Source organism: Eupeodes corollae, chromosome 2 (assembly GCF_945859685.1).
Source record: "Eupeodes corollae chromosome 2, idEupCoro1.1, whole genome shotgun sequence".
NCBI lineage: Eukaryota > Metazoa > Arthropoda > Insecta > Diptera > Syrphidae > Eupeodes > Eupeodes corollae.
In genome coordinates this window covers 98273690-98287855 of record NC_079148.1, presented here as the reverse complement: position 1 = coordinate 98287855, position 14166 = coordinate 98273690, and the positions used below count along the sequence as shown (strand labels likewise).

The following is a 14166-nucleotide window of genomic DNA, read 5'->3' as shown; positions in this document are numbered from 1 at the left end:
TGGCAAATTAATATATACATGTCTTTTTTATTCAATTAGTGATAGAAGAAGACAAAATTTTACGGTTGATGAAGATATTTTCCAATGGATTTTTTTTTTCGTTGGCAAGATACATTTTTAACATTTAGGATAAAGTAAAAAATATTTGTATGTGATTGTTATTTTCTTACGATTGCTGGAAATTCTTATGGCTGAATCACAAACACGCTTCAGCTTCGGATTCACGTGACGATTACGAGTTCGGCCATAGGAATTCAATGCATGCTATCACAATGGAGATTCGACCTCACGTTTAGTTAAGGAAAATAACGTAATGTTTGACAGTCACGGTAGCTCTAGTTAAATTATCTGAAAATTTGCTTTGTCTAACAGCTCAACAGCTGTAAAAAAATGTCAATAAACAAAATATTTGCTCTTTGAAGGGATAAAATTATAGAAATGTCATTCAAACCGACCTCAAAGCAGGCCCATCGTAACGCAGACGAAACCGAAGCTGAGAGTGTTTGCGATTCAGCCATTAAAGTGTCACTGCTTTTATTGTACTCCCGATTGTGTTCATGGACGCTATTAACATTAGCGAATCAATCAGGCGGAATTAAAATGTCCGAAGTCTCAAAAAGGAGAGGTGAATTATGGATCTATATGGTAGTACCCGTGGCATGATGGTTTGTGCGTTGGACTTGTTAGTGACGAAGGTTGAGCTTTAGTTCATCTTCAATTCAATAAAAAAAACAAAAATTCAGCAGGTGTCGACAGTATATGCACTGACCGCTGTGGTTCATCCTCTCCCGAAAAAGGGAAAGGACAACTCCAACCCGTCAAATCTTCGGTTGATAAGTCTTCTTTCGAGCATCAGCAAAGTTTACGAGAAGATCATCAATAGGGCTCTGGCCAAGTGGGCTGCGGACAACAAAATAATTCCGGATAAACAGTTCGGGTTTAAGGCGGGTCATGACACAACTCATGCTGCGTCTAAACTCGTTTCTGATACTCAATGAACTAAATCAAAACAACAATGTAGAGGTGCTGTTCTGGTTGATTTGGAAAAGGCCTTTGACACCGTATAGTTAGAAGGCCTCTACCTAAAACTGAGCAGACTTGGCATAAGCAAGCCATTGTTGTATATACCTTATGATATGCTTAACAGTAGACAGTTTGTTGTCAAAAGTGGCAAAGTAACTTCTAAACTAAAAATGTTCTTCAACAACAATTCGCCGATTTTCTTCAGCATTTACACCAGCGATCTGATAGGTAGTTTTTCAAAGGCAATTGCGTACGCCGACGATATAATTGCGCACAGAACGGTCCGAAAGGTTGAAGGTATTAGAATACCCTTGTACCGTGATTTCGATAGGATTCAGCGATTTGGCGACGACTGGAAACAGAAAATAAGTGTCCAGAAGTTGAATACAATTCTGTTCCGGACGCCATTGGCTTGGGCCATGAGGAAAACGTGCAAGAATTGGCGCAAGATGGTCATCGTTGATCTCCACGGGCAGCCATTAGCGAGCAAAAGTGTAGTAAAGTACCTCGGTATATGGTTAGATCAGTATTTATATTTCGACAGACAGATAAATGCTGCTCTCACCAGGGCCAGAAGAACCTTCGCTCTGACGAACCGTCTGTTTTACAGCAGTCGGCTTTACCCCAGAGTGAAGGTAATTTGCTAATGGCCCTCATACGGCCGATGATCATTTATGGTTGCCTGTGTGGTTCAACGTTCGAGTGGCAGTGTTTTCGAAGCTGTACCGGCTTATATCGAACAGCCGAATCTTTTTATGTCCCGCTTGAGCGGCTTCATTCCACCAGAGGCATTCCTCTTTTTAGATAGATGCGGTCTGATTGGCAATTCCGCTAATCTACCACGTCAGACGACAAACCTTGTATAGGCGAATCCTGTATAATCGGGACGTCATGGCACAAGGCGGGGCACAGCTCCTTCGGTTCAGTAGGGCTGTGTCCGATTGGGACCGAACTGATAGGGTGAAGCAGGGGAACCTGTTTTGGTGGCCACAATCGAAACTTGATAGTGGGTAGTTGGGATGGGGTTTTAAGCCTTGGCCGGCTTGCATACTTTTAAATAGGTAGTTTAAATAGGTATAGTTTAAGTTAGTTTTAAGTTTTATTTAAGGACTTAATTTTAAGTACTTTTTAAAAAGTAAAGTAAAAGTAAAAACAGGATATTGAAATTAGTTTTTTTTTAATATATTAATAAGTACAAAATAAATAAAATGAATTTACAGTAAAATAGATCTTAGGGCCGAAGGGCATTAGAATTAAGTATTTTTTTTAACTTAGAGTGTCCGTATGGGACCAGTAAGTTACTTGTAAGTTGTGGTTAATTAGGCTAGTCTTATGAATTTTTGTCTAGCTTTTAGATAGTTTTAAGATGAAATAAAATTGAATTAAAAAAAAGTGTGTTGGACTGTAATGCCAGAGGTTTTGGGTTTAATCACTGCCTGTGCCATCTACATTTTTTTAACGGGTACTGCCTCTTGCGAGGAATTGACAAAAGTGCTTTCTCAAATTAGCCGTTCCGAATCGGCACCTACAGTTTTTGTTTCCTCCATCCCTGCAAACAGTACTCGCACACAGGAATGGTTGTGAGTTAAAAGTCACTATGCGACTTAGTTCTCAACGGACTGTTGTGCCAAGTCTTTTCAAAATCTATGAGCCTACAATAGATTTTGAGAAAACGGTCAAAGATTGATTTTGGTTTAAAAGGAAAACAAAACGAAAAACCTGCCATTACAGCACCAGATTCTTTTAATCGAATTTTACTTGACCAATTTGCACATTTGCTGTCGTATGTCACCTTTACGAGAAATAACACTGAGCCTTATCATTGAAGATTATTTTCAGTGAACATAAGGATAATTTGGAAGTAATACATGGACCGAATTAGCTAAGATACGACCGACATTGGTTTTTCTATTTATTAAACTTTAAGAGCCTTAAGACCTAAGTCTTTAAGTCTAAGTAAAATTTTCAAAGCCTTAAGACCTTAAGTCTTTATGCTAAACATGGTATTTTGTCTAATACAGTAGAATGCAAGAGAAGATCCAGACTTTGTGTGTGACAACCCCCCCCTCCCCACAAACTTAACATAAAGATGAGTTTTTGAGCTCAATTTATATTATTGTAAAACACTGGTCCACTAACTCCCTACATATGAAAGCATTTCAACATTCCAACAGTTTTCTAAGTACGCAATATTTAAGATCATTTCACGCAGAAGTGTAAGAAATTGTTTTGAAACGTAGCTTTGACAATTTTACTAATGGTAAGAACTCTACAAAAACCCAGAAGATAAAAATCAGAATCTGATTTAAAAAAATTTGCTGGTTTTTTTTGACGTATTTTTTCCGGACTAAGTTTTCGAGAGTCTGTTATTATTATCGTTAGATTGGATTGGAGCTGATGCTAGAAGACATTCTAAAAAAATAGTGTTTTGTGTGAACCTTTTAAAAATACTTTGATCCTAAAAAAAGTCAACAAAACTAAAAAATTGTAGAGACAAAAACGTTTGGTTCTTGAATTTTCGAACATTTAAATAAAAACAAATTAAGTTCGCCAATAAATAAGTTGAAAAAAACTTTAGTATGGCACTCATAAATTGCAGAATCTGTTTTCATTTCAATTCTTGAGAGATTCAAAGGTTTTATATATAAAAACGTCCATTATGTATTGCAATTAGCCATTAGCTTAACGAAAGTGTCACTTTAGCTGTTTTTGGGAATTTTTGAAATCCGTGTTTAAAGATTTTTTAATAGAAAACCAATCTTAAAAGAAAGAAAAAACACTTTAAGAAAGCCTTACACTATTTATGTGTGTAAAAAACTAAGATGTCGAGTTTCAAAAATGTAAAAGCAAATTAATATCAAATTAAAGATCTTCTAATTTAGCTTTATGGCTGTCACACGAGCCAGGATGGTCCATTAGTCAATAGTTGATGATTTTGGATTTCCGATTCATATTTGTTATTCGTCCAGCTTTCAGTTAAAAGTAGTAACGAAATAAGATAAGTTTTGAATTCAAGGGAATTCTTACAAAAATTGAAAAAAAAAAAATCCCTTTACAATAACTCCCTCCCTGGATCCGCCATTAGAGGAATGGCAAGGTTCAAAGAACGAAGAGGATTCTACAAACTACATATCTGGGTTTCGTCAACTCTACGGTCTACAACAGACAAATTTTCTATTGTTTTTCAGCGACTCACTCGATTTCGATTTTTCACATTTCTAAATCATTCCGAAAAGCCCAAATAAATAATACAAAGTTCTTGAACCCAAAGCAAGTACATGCGACTCATTCGTGCATTTCATTTCCATCGTTTTAAATCAAACCATTCATTTATTTTATCATAAATCATGCTATAAATAGAGTCTGAAAGTAAAAACATGATAAATTTGTTTTTATGTTCTTGAATAATTTCTTGGGCAACTAATTTACCTCCATCGCATGTCATTGTCTAATGCAATAAATAGGAGTTGAGCTATCAGAGTTTCGTCCTTTCCACATTGAATTCGATTTCATCCCTTTCCTGTTTTTAATATTTTTTTTTTTGTTTGTTTGTTTTTGTATGACATGATTTATTCTTTAAGATGGGTTAGTATATTCTTTGATATGGGTTTTAAAAAATAAACTTAATTTATTTTTAAATTAAAGTTTATTGTTAAAAATAACGAAGATTGATTTCAATTAATTTTTAATAATATGTACCAAAAAAGTTTTGTTTAAACTTGGTTTTTACGTCATACGCATTGAGTCTAATACATTTCAAGTTAACTACTTTCGACTTTAAGAACGTGGTGTTTTTTAAAATTTAGTAGGATATTTTTAAAGATCTATGTTTTAGATTAATAAAGAGAAAAAATGTATACTTCTTAAGTTACCTAAAACTAAAATTTCATTGAACGATTTTTTTATAACACAAAATAAACTTAATTTTGTATAAAAGGTTATTCACATTTTATACGTATTTTTTTGCCTTTATTTATTCATTTCAACAACATCAGAAAACTATTATATTTTTTAGATTAGTTAATTAAAATCATTATTAAACTTCATGGAAAATCAACAGAGCCCAATTAAAGTTTAATTGAAATACAAGTGTGTGATGGTTTTTGAAACTAAATTGTTATGGAAGCAATCCTTACTCGAACTCATTAAAAAGTTTTAATTAGATTATTCAATCAATTGAGCTTTGTTAAAAAGTAGTTTTTGTATTTTACATAAGAGTAGATAAACAAGTTGTAAGAACATTTGATTTCAGTATTAATAAAAATTATGTATATACATTACATACGTACTTAATTGTTTTCTATTGTTTTTAAAAGCATATCAATTAAACAATTTACTGGCTCTAACGATTTCAGTTATTTTATTTAATGCCACGAATGAATAAAAGAACATCATCTAATTTAATAAATATAAATGCAAAACAGAGGTTATAAACATTATAAAATATTACGAAAATAAATATATTATAGTAAAGTATGAATAGTCGATACTTAACTTGTTTTTTTAGACGAACGCTTTCGATACTTTTTTTCCGTATTTGACAGCTGTCCCTTTATTTATGCACAGTTTTATTTGCCATTTTATAATCCCTAAATTTACTTTTGAACAACGTTTAGAAATCGTGTGATTATATTATTATATCAAGGAGTGGAAGAAATGAAAAAAGAAGACTATAAGTATCTTGGAATTTCGCAGAACATACGTAGGTATAGACCACACCAAATTAAAGCCCGAATTTAAAAAAATCTGACTAAAGTACTGAACACCAGGCTGTCTGCTAAAAATTTGATGGAAAGTATTAACTCTTGGGCACTACCCTCGCTCAGCTACTCATTCGGTCGAATACTGACCTGACTGACTGACTGGATAAGATGACAAGAAGACTACTTACCAAATTCCGAAGCCTATATCCCAACTGGTCATTCCATCGATTATACCTCCCAAAAAAGGAAAGTGGCAGAGGCCTACTCAACATCTATAAAATGTGCAGAACGCATTAAACCAAAATGAGAAATAAGCTACTTTCCACACCTGAAGAAATATTATCGAGAGCCCGCGCTCTAGATGATAAGTTCACGCCCCTAAACCTTAAAATCACAGGGGGAAATAATATTAGAGCGCGACCAAACCGAACAAGAAAGGTACCTTGACAAGAGTCTCCACAAGAAATTCCCGAAGCACTACGTAAGGAGCTCATTGAAAAGACCAGCTCCCTAAAATGGTTCACAGATGGCTTCCTATTCCCGAAAACTGAAGGATTTGCAATTGCAATACAAGACAAGGTAATAAAAACCAGGAACTACAAAAAGCACTGCCTCGGAATAGATGCGACAGATAGATGCAGAAAATGCGGTAAGCCGGGTGAAACTATTGAACACCTAATACACTGGTGCCCTGTGCTAGCTAACTCCGCATACCTAGGTAGCTAAAATCGTCCACCATCGACTAGCAAAATAATATGGACTGATAGAAAATATGGTCCCATTCTACAGATACTACCAGTAGCAGTACTAGAATCTGGTGATCATATTCTTTACCCATGCTGACGGACCGAACAGTTGACTTCAATCGGCTGGATATCCTGGTCATCGACAAAAAATTGAAAACAGTGACGGCGATAGACATCGCAGTTCCGCTGACCACTAGCATCCAAAAAACCAAAGCAGAAAAAATAAGAAATATGAGAACCAAGCTATCGAAATTAAATCAGTATGGCAGCTGGAAAGGGTTAACATCTATCGACTTGTGATATTCGCTGAAGGATAAATATCTTACAACCTAAAAAAGAATCTCAATCATATCGGAACTGGAGTCGATCAAGGAGCTGCAAGACCGGGACAAAAAGCAATAGTATTACAAACTTGCCACATAGTGCGGAAATTTCTGAACTAAGAAATAAAACAAGAAAACAAGTTAAAAATAAATAAGTTATATAAATAAATAAAATATATAAAAAAAATTAAAGAAAAAAAGGGGAAGAATAAAAAGAAAAAAATCTGATATTCGGTCTTTCTTGAGATAGGGTGAATTCCCTCTTCATCGAAGCCCCCGAGCGGAATCCAAGGATCGGTAAATTAATTTTGTCCAGTTCATGCAGCTGAGAAAGTGCAATATCTCATAATAATAATAATAGCAACGTAATTTAATATGCCGACCGGCGCGGCGAGCGTGGCATCTAAGATCATGCATTTTAACACCTTTTGACTATTTTTGCGGGATTATGTGATATCGATTATCAACGGAGCTAAGCCCCAGGCGATTGAGGCCTTGGAAGAGAATATTCAAATCGTTAATGCTAACATACGGCCCCAATTGCTGTAAAAAGGGGTTGAACATTGGGCATCTATAGGCTGGAATTTATTGGAGACAGTTGCGGCTGCCAGTTGCCCGAAATTATTTTCAAAACATGGTAAACCTTTATTTTTATAATAAAGCTAAATTCTTGACCAAAACATTGCATTTTTGTGCATTTTATTTCTTCTTAAAAAAAGCGCTTCTAAAAGAACACCCTTTACTACTTACAATTTCCAAGAATGTCATTGTGGCACAGGACCTATTAAAGGTGAGCATTAAATTGCGATGTCATCCTAATTAAGAGATGACTGACCATCTGTAAGAGAGTTTGTGGAGATAGAGTCCAGAGATCCAATATTTTCCAATCAGGATATCAGATGTTGTTATCATTTTTTCTTCCACCCAGGACTTCTACCTTGAATGGTTATTAAGGTGGAATAAGAAGGTGGAAATCAAGCCTATCATTAGTTTTTGATTCATCGATAAACAAGTAGATTCAATCTTCTTCCAAGAATAACTTCCACTCCCTAAAAGCTATGGTAAGTATAGAAGTCTGTAATGTTTACAATAGGGCTATTGTTGCAGTAGGGTGGTGTAGTCAGTGTGCTATAACATTTTTTCAAAGCTTAAGAAATTGCCTTTGTATCCAGGATGGACTGTCAAATGTCTAGGCAAAGGCGGATCCAGGGAGGGGAGGGGTGTCCTAGGGGTCATGACTTCATTGAATTCAAAACTATCGTATTGCGTTATGACTCCAAGTTTTATTTTTAATTAATTATTTTGTGTATGTACATACATACATACATGAAAACTAATTTTGTATGTATTTTACTTCCTAAAACTTTGTCTGCTAAAAGTACTTTTTTAAACTGAGAACTGGACCAAGAACATAATATGAATCGGAAATTCAACCCTTTTCCAATAACGCAGCACAGATTCATCAGTTTGTTAAAACCTTAGTAATGCTTTAAATTATTTTTGTAAAATCTATTTCTATTCGTACAAAATTTCGAACTCCAGCTTTTAATCAAACATGACATTACAATGGTAAAAAAGTTGAAAAAAGTAGCTTATCCGATTCCGTTCGTCTGTCTGTCCTGCCCCCACATCTCAAAGCCTTGTGTCGATTGGGTTCAAACACAAAACCCAGTAGTGCATTTTATTCATAATTGATTTTCTGTTGAATAAAAAAACTTTTAAAAGATCTTAAAAAATGAAATAAATCTACTTTTTAAAATGAATTCGCTTTGGATGCTCTAGAACTGAGATTTAAACATGAATTTCAATCATATACATAAATGTCCCAAAAACAGCAAAAGTGAAAGTTTTGTTAATACCTATTGATAAAAAGTTTTTGAATCTATTGAGATTTGAAGTGAAAAGAGATTCTGTAATAGTGTAATTTGTGAGTGCCACACAAAAGTTTCTTCAAAACTTATTTGTTTACCTGAATTTGTTTTTATTTAATTTTTTTACAGAAATTATGTACTTAACTTTTCAAGTTTTGTTGACTCCCTTAAGATCAAAATATTTTCTAGCATCTACGAGTAAGCAAACTAATAGCGAAGTGATAATAGATATAAAAACTACGTCAAAAAAAGCCCGATTTTTTCTTTATATCACATCAATTTCTTACATTTCTGTGTAAAATGCACTAAAAACCCTCTAAATATATTTAAAAAACTGATGCCGCTTTAGCTTTTGAAATGTGTACATTTATGTCTAACTTAGACATAATGTTATTCAAATTTTGTCAGCCTCCTTTACAGAACATTCAAAAACAATCTATATGTTAAGTGTGTGACCCCCCTGATTGAAAGTCTGGATCCGCCCTTGAGTCTAGGTTCACTTGTGCCACCTAAAAGTTCTGTCACGGTTGTTTCCTCCAAATGAAAATCTGATCATTAAAGTGATTCTCAAATTAATAGTTCACGTTCGGCATAAAAATTGTAGGTTCCCACCATTCCTCAAATTATTCGCAGATAGATGTGATTAAGGTTTTTATTTAAATGGTAGGACCTGGTGCTGTGATGCCTAGCAGTATTTGACAAAATTTTATTTTTTTGTTAATTATATAAAACATGTGCAATTTTAAAGCAATTAAAAGTAATTTTTACTTTATGTACATTGATACTATTTGAAGTTCAAATTAAAAAAAAAAAAAACGAGTTTTATAGCATTCTTTTGTTTCAATCCCACAAATGTTAAACTGTCCCAACTGTAGACAAAGAAATATCTTAAACTATATGCAAAATATCTAAATAAATTCAACCTCCAACCTTAATATTTTAATAACGCTTTGTTCACATTTTCATCTTAAAAGACTACGAAACGAGAAATTTATTCAATACGTTATTGTTGGTGTTTAAAAAATAGAAACCGACCTAATTTGCTTGACTTATTTTAAATCTTTGTATCCTGTTTAAAAATGTTTACATTAAAAAGCTATCTCAAAACCAAATATAAATTATTCAATATCTTAGATGGGGTTTCTAAATATAAGGGTGGAATGTTATAAATCACAAAACAGAATGTTGCCGTCAAAAAAATAGGTTACATAAACAATGTTTGCATTCGCATCCTCGCAGGTATTTTATAGTGTTAGAAACGACTATGTATGTAGGTGACTTACATAAAATTATATTTCCTTTTAATAAATAAAGCTTTCCACATTTTTGTTTATAATAAACATAAAAATATTATATAGTTTTCATCAAGAGTCAAATATCAAATCATTATTTTGTCGTCGTCTTCTTTAACTCAGATGCAGGTCGTCCCACCTGCACATCATTATTTTCTTTCCATGTTTAAATAAGTGTGTCGCAAAAACACTACACTGCCAGTAAAGAGTCCTCTTTAAATAAAAATGTAATTTAAAAAAATGAACATCAAAATAACTCAATAAGTTATGCTGGTTCGTTCGGTCTTCGGTTCCGCCTCTCCTTCACAGAAATATCCTGTTTTCTTTAAAGGAAAACCTCTCTGTAGTCGAACTTTCAACTGTGTAGATAGGTTTGTTGAACTTGGCATGTGCCATTTAAGCGTTTCGAAAAACTTTTTCTAAAGGTATTCGAAGTAATCAATCTCTAAGGATGGTGTTTAACTTTAACTAACATCGATTTGACTATACGTATAGTTTTTACTCCTCTACTTTATCTACGAGTATGTATCGATTTGAAACTTCTTTCTCACGTCTTTCAAATTGAATTTTAAGCTTTTGTATTTGAAGTTTATGTATGGTTTTCAATTTTGTGTAACCTACGTCCTACATAGAAGGAAGTTAAGTTTAACTTTACGCATTGCAATATAAAATTAGATTTTCGAAAACATTTTCAAATTGTGCCAATTAAAAAGTTTCTAATGTTGAATATAATTTTTGTTGGAATGAATATTGATGGAACTAAGAATTTAATATGCGAACGAGAACCTGCAGCACCAGTCTGAATAGGAACGATAAGACTTCTGACCATCATAAGCCTAATGCAAGAGACGTCCGACAAACACCGACAACGACATCTTTATTGAGTATGAATAATTGAAACTTTATGGGTTGTGATGGGGGAAAGCCATTAAAATTATTGTCAACACACCTCTCCATCCAACCCCCTCCACCTCCCAACTTCAACTGAATTTTTCTAGTGGAGGTGAAATTAAATGTGTTCTCAGCCTAAAGTCCTATTAGTGGGTGGTGATTTTTATTCGTTTTTTAATGTTTGGTTTGATATGCTTTGAAAACTTTGAGTAAGCTAGATACTTGGTTATAAGAACTCAGTTTAAATTGGATTTCTATTCTTATTGGAAGGGGTGTGGTAGATGTGCTTGAGGGTGTGCAAGAGAGAGAGACAGGCAGTGTACATATTTGTATAAACTTTATCAAAATTCAATTTCAAAACTGTATGAAGTTTTAAAGAGAAATAATATGAAAAATGTATTTACAAATCCATAGATGACACTTTTGTTGTTCGCAGAAGACGAACGCTCGTAACCAAAACCGGGAATCAATATTTAATTAAATGTGTACCCTTAAGTATGTACATTTATACGTTATTGATGTATGTATGTCTTACTTGGTTTGCTTTTGTGGTTCAAGGTTAAATGAAATTACTAGGAAATGAATGTTTGCGGAAATGGTTTTAAAGGACAAACTTTCAAGTATCTAAATGTTGGGCGGTGGGCGTTGACCGCATATCATAATATAGCCTTAAGCCAAGTAATTTATTTTTAAATTTTTCTTTGTTTACCTTTCACTGGCAACATTGGCCTGTTTTTTATTCACGCCTCTGTGGAAAAGTAAATAATATTTATATATGGTTATTAAAATTGAGTTAAAAGTTTTTAATGTTTACTTTTAACTTTTAAATGGAGGTTTGATGTTGTTTCGATGTGACCATAGGCACCCGTAAAGATATATATTTCTCAAGGGGTCGTGATGGCGGCGGTAGAAGTGTTATTGTGTACAAAGAAAAACATTATTTCTATATTTTAAGGCAAGAAAACAGTCTTTTTTTTTCAAAAGTCCTGGGTGGATATATTTTGAAGTTCCCACAGGAAATTATTGTAATTGGTCTTATTTCTCGAATTCAAAATATTGACGCATCTCGACGTTTCAAGGTCCCGAATATATATAAAAGATTTTTAGAGAGATTTCTGTTTGTGTACGTCCGTACGAACGCTAAATTTTATATTATTTAATTCAATATTTCGAGTATTTTACGAATATTAAAATGATTTTTACAGAAAATAAAAACCTAAAAAAAGCAAACACTAAATGGTAAAAATCCATTTTCGATTGAAAAAAATAAAGATATTAGCTTTAAACTAGTTTCATTTTATAGAAAATGTTGTGTTGAAGCAAAAACCATTATAAGGAGCTATTAGGTACCTATTATTATCTTATCTTGATACATACATTTTTACATATGAACACATAGCAATGCTAAATATCATACACATTTTATTAGCTTCCCATACAAAGTTATTGTTATCGGTCCGATTTGTCGAACTAAAAATTTTGACATTTCTCGACATTTCAAGGTCCCTAGAGGCGAAATAAAAAATTTTCAGATTCTAATACAATTTTGAGAAAAATCGAATTGACAGTTTTTTTTATAAAAAATAAAAACGTAACGCTGCTCTATGAAGGTCAGAAAAGATCTTACCGATGCATTTGATCTCAAAAAAGGTCTTAGACAAGGCGATGCACTGTCATGCGACTTCTTCAACATCGTTCTGGAAAGAATTGTGCAAAACTCAACCGTCAACACTAGAGGCACAATCTTCCAAAGGTCCATCCAATTACTCGGATACACAAATGATATTGACATAATTGGAAGATCAAAGCGTGATGTCAGTGGAGCCTTTTTGAGCATTGCGACGGAAGCGAAGAAGATGGGTTTAGTGGTCCGTATGCATGGATGGAGAATGAAGGAGAAGATATAACGACGAAATGTACGGGCTGTACAGCGACGCTGGCCTAGTTAGCAGAATTAAGGTCCAACAGCTTAGATTGCTAGGTCATGTAGAGCGAATGGACATCAACGCTGAAGTCTGGAAGGTCTTCTTATCCAATCCCGATCGACGGCGCAGTAGATTAAGACCGCGACTCAGGTGGCGCACTCAGGTGGGAGAGGACCTCAACCAATTTGGCGTGCGAAACTGGAGACAGCTAGCTAGGGAACGAGCTAGCGAGAAAATATCTTTTCAAAAATTTGAGATTATGGCGTCCAATTAATTTTATCTTAAAAGAAATATTGTTTTCAACATTCTAGAAAATTTTGAGAAAAATTAAAATGACAGTTTTTTTACAAAAAATAAAAAACTTAAAAGAAAATTTTACAAAAGTTGGTAAATGAATTTTGACACAAATATCTTTTTAAAAATTCAGATTATTGCTTCCAACTAATTTTCACTTACAAGAAATGTTGTTTTCAATATGCGAACAAGAAAATAATAAAAGTTGGTAAAAATTGATTTTCGACCCAAATATCTTTTTAAAACTTTGAGATATTGGCTTTTAACTACTTTTATTTTTTTTTTAATATTGTTGTCAACATTAAGTAAAATTTTGACAAATATCTAATTTACAGTTTTTGTACAAAAAAAAAAACCTAAAAAAAACAATACTAAATCTAGGTACAAATTTACTTTCGACTACAATAGCTTTTCAAAAATTAAAAAAATTGTCTTCAAACTTTTTTGATATCACAGAAAATATTGTTTCGATGTCCAGCAGTATTTTTTTATAATAATCCAACAGTCCGTTTTTTATAAAAATTTGTTAAAAATTGTTCGGTTCTTGATATCTCTCCTCAAATTAATTTCATTCATCCAATTTGTAAAAATTTCAGAAATGCTACTAAAGTTTGGTAAAAAACTGTTTTCGACTAAAAATCTATTTAACAAAACTAGATTTTCAGAATAAACTATTTTTCGGTATGAAAAATATTGTTGGTAATTCAATTGACAACTTTTTTAACCCAACACGAAAAGCTACATACTTTTAAGGAGAAAAATCGACAGACGTAATGGGAAGTTATCAGTGTGGGTCTCATCCCACCTGCTTTTTTTGTATTGAGTTCGCCTTTAAACTAAGGTTTTTAAAAACAAACGTAATTTCTCTCTTCGTATATTTTGTATAAATAGACCCACAACATGAAATAAACCTTCTTCTTTTTCTTTGCTAACCCTTAGGATAAAATATTTTCAGTTCTTATTCGAAACTTTCGTTGTTATCTTTGGCTTGCTTAAGATGTTGGTCTTTTCTCGTAAAATATTTAAAGTCTTTTTGCTGGCTTTATTAGTCTTACTTCGTAGGATACTTAAAGTTATTTTTGATAACCGTTCACAATC

General features: G+C 33.3%; 1 protein-coding gene across 1 annotated transcript in view; it reads left to right on the top strand.

Annotated features, from left to right (window-relative positions):
* The window catches only part of LOC129946115 (uncharacterized), a 54399-nt gene that overhangs the window by 1545 nt on the left and 38688 nt on the right, over positions 1–14166 (top strand). The window lies entirely within an intron of this gene.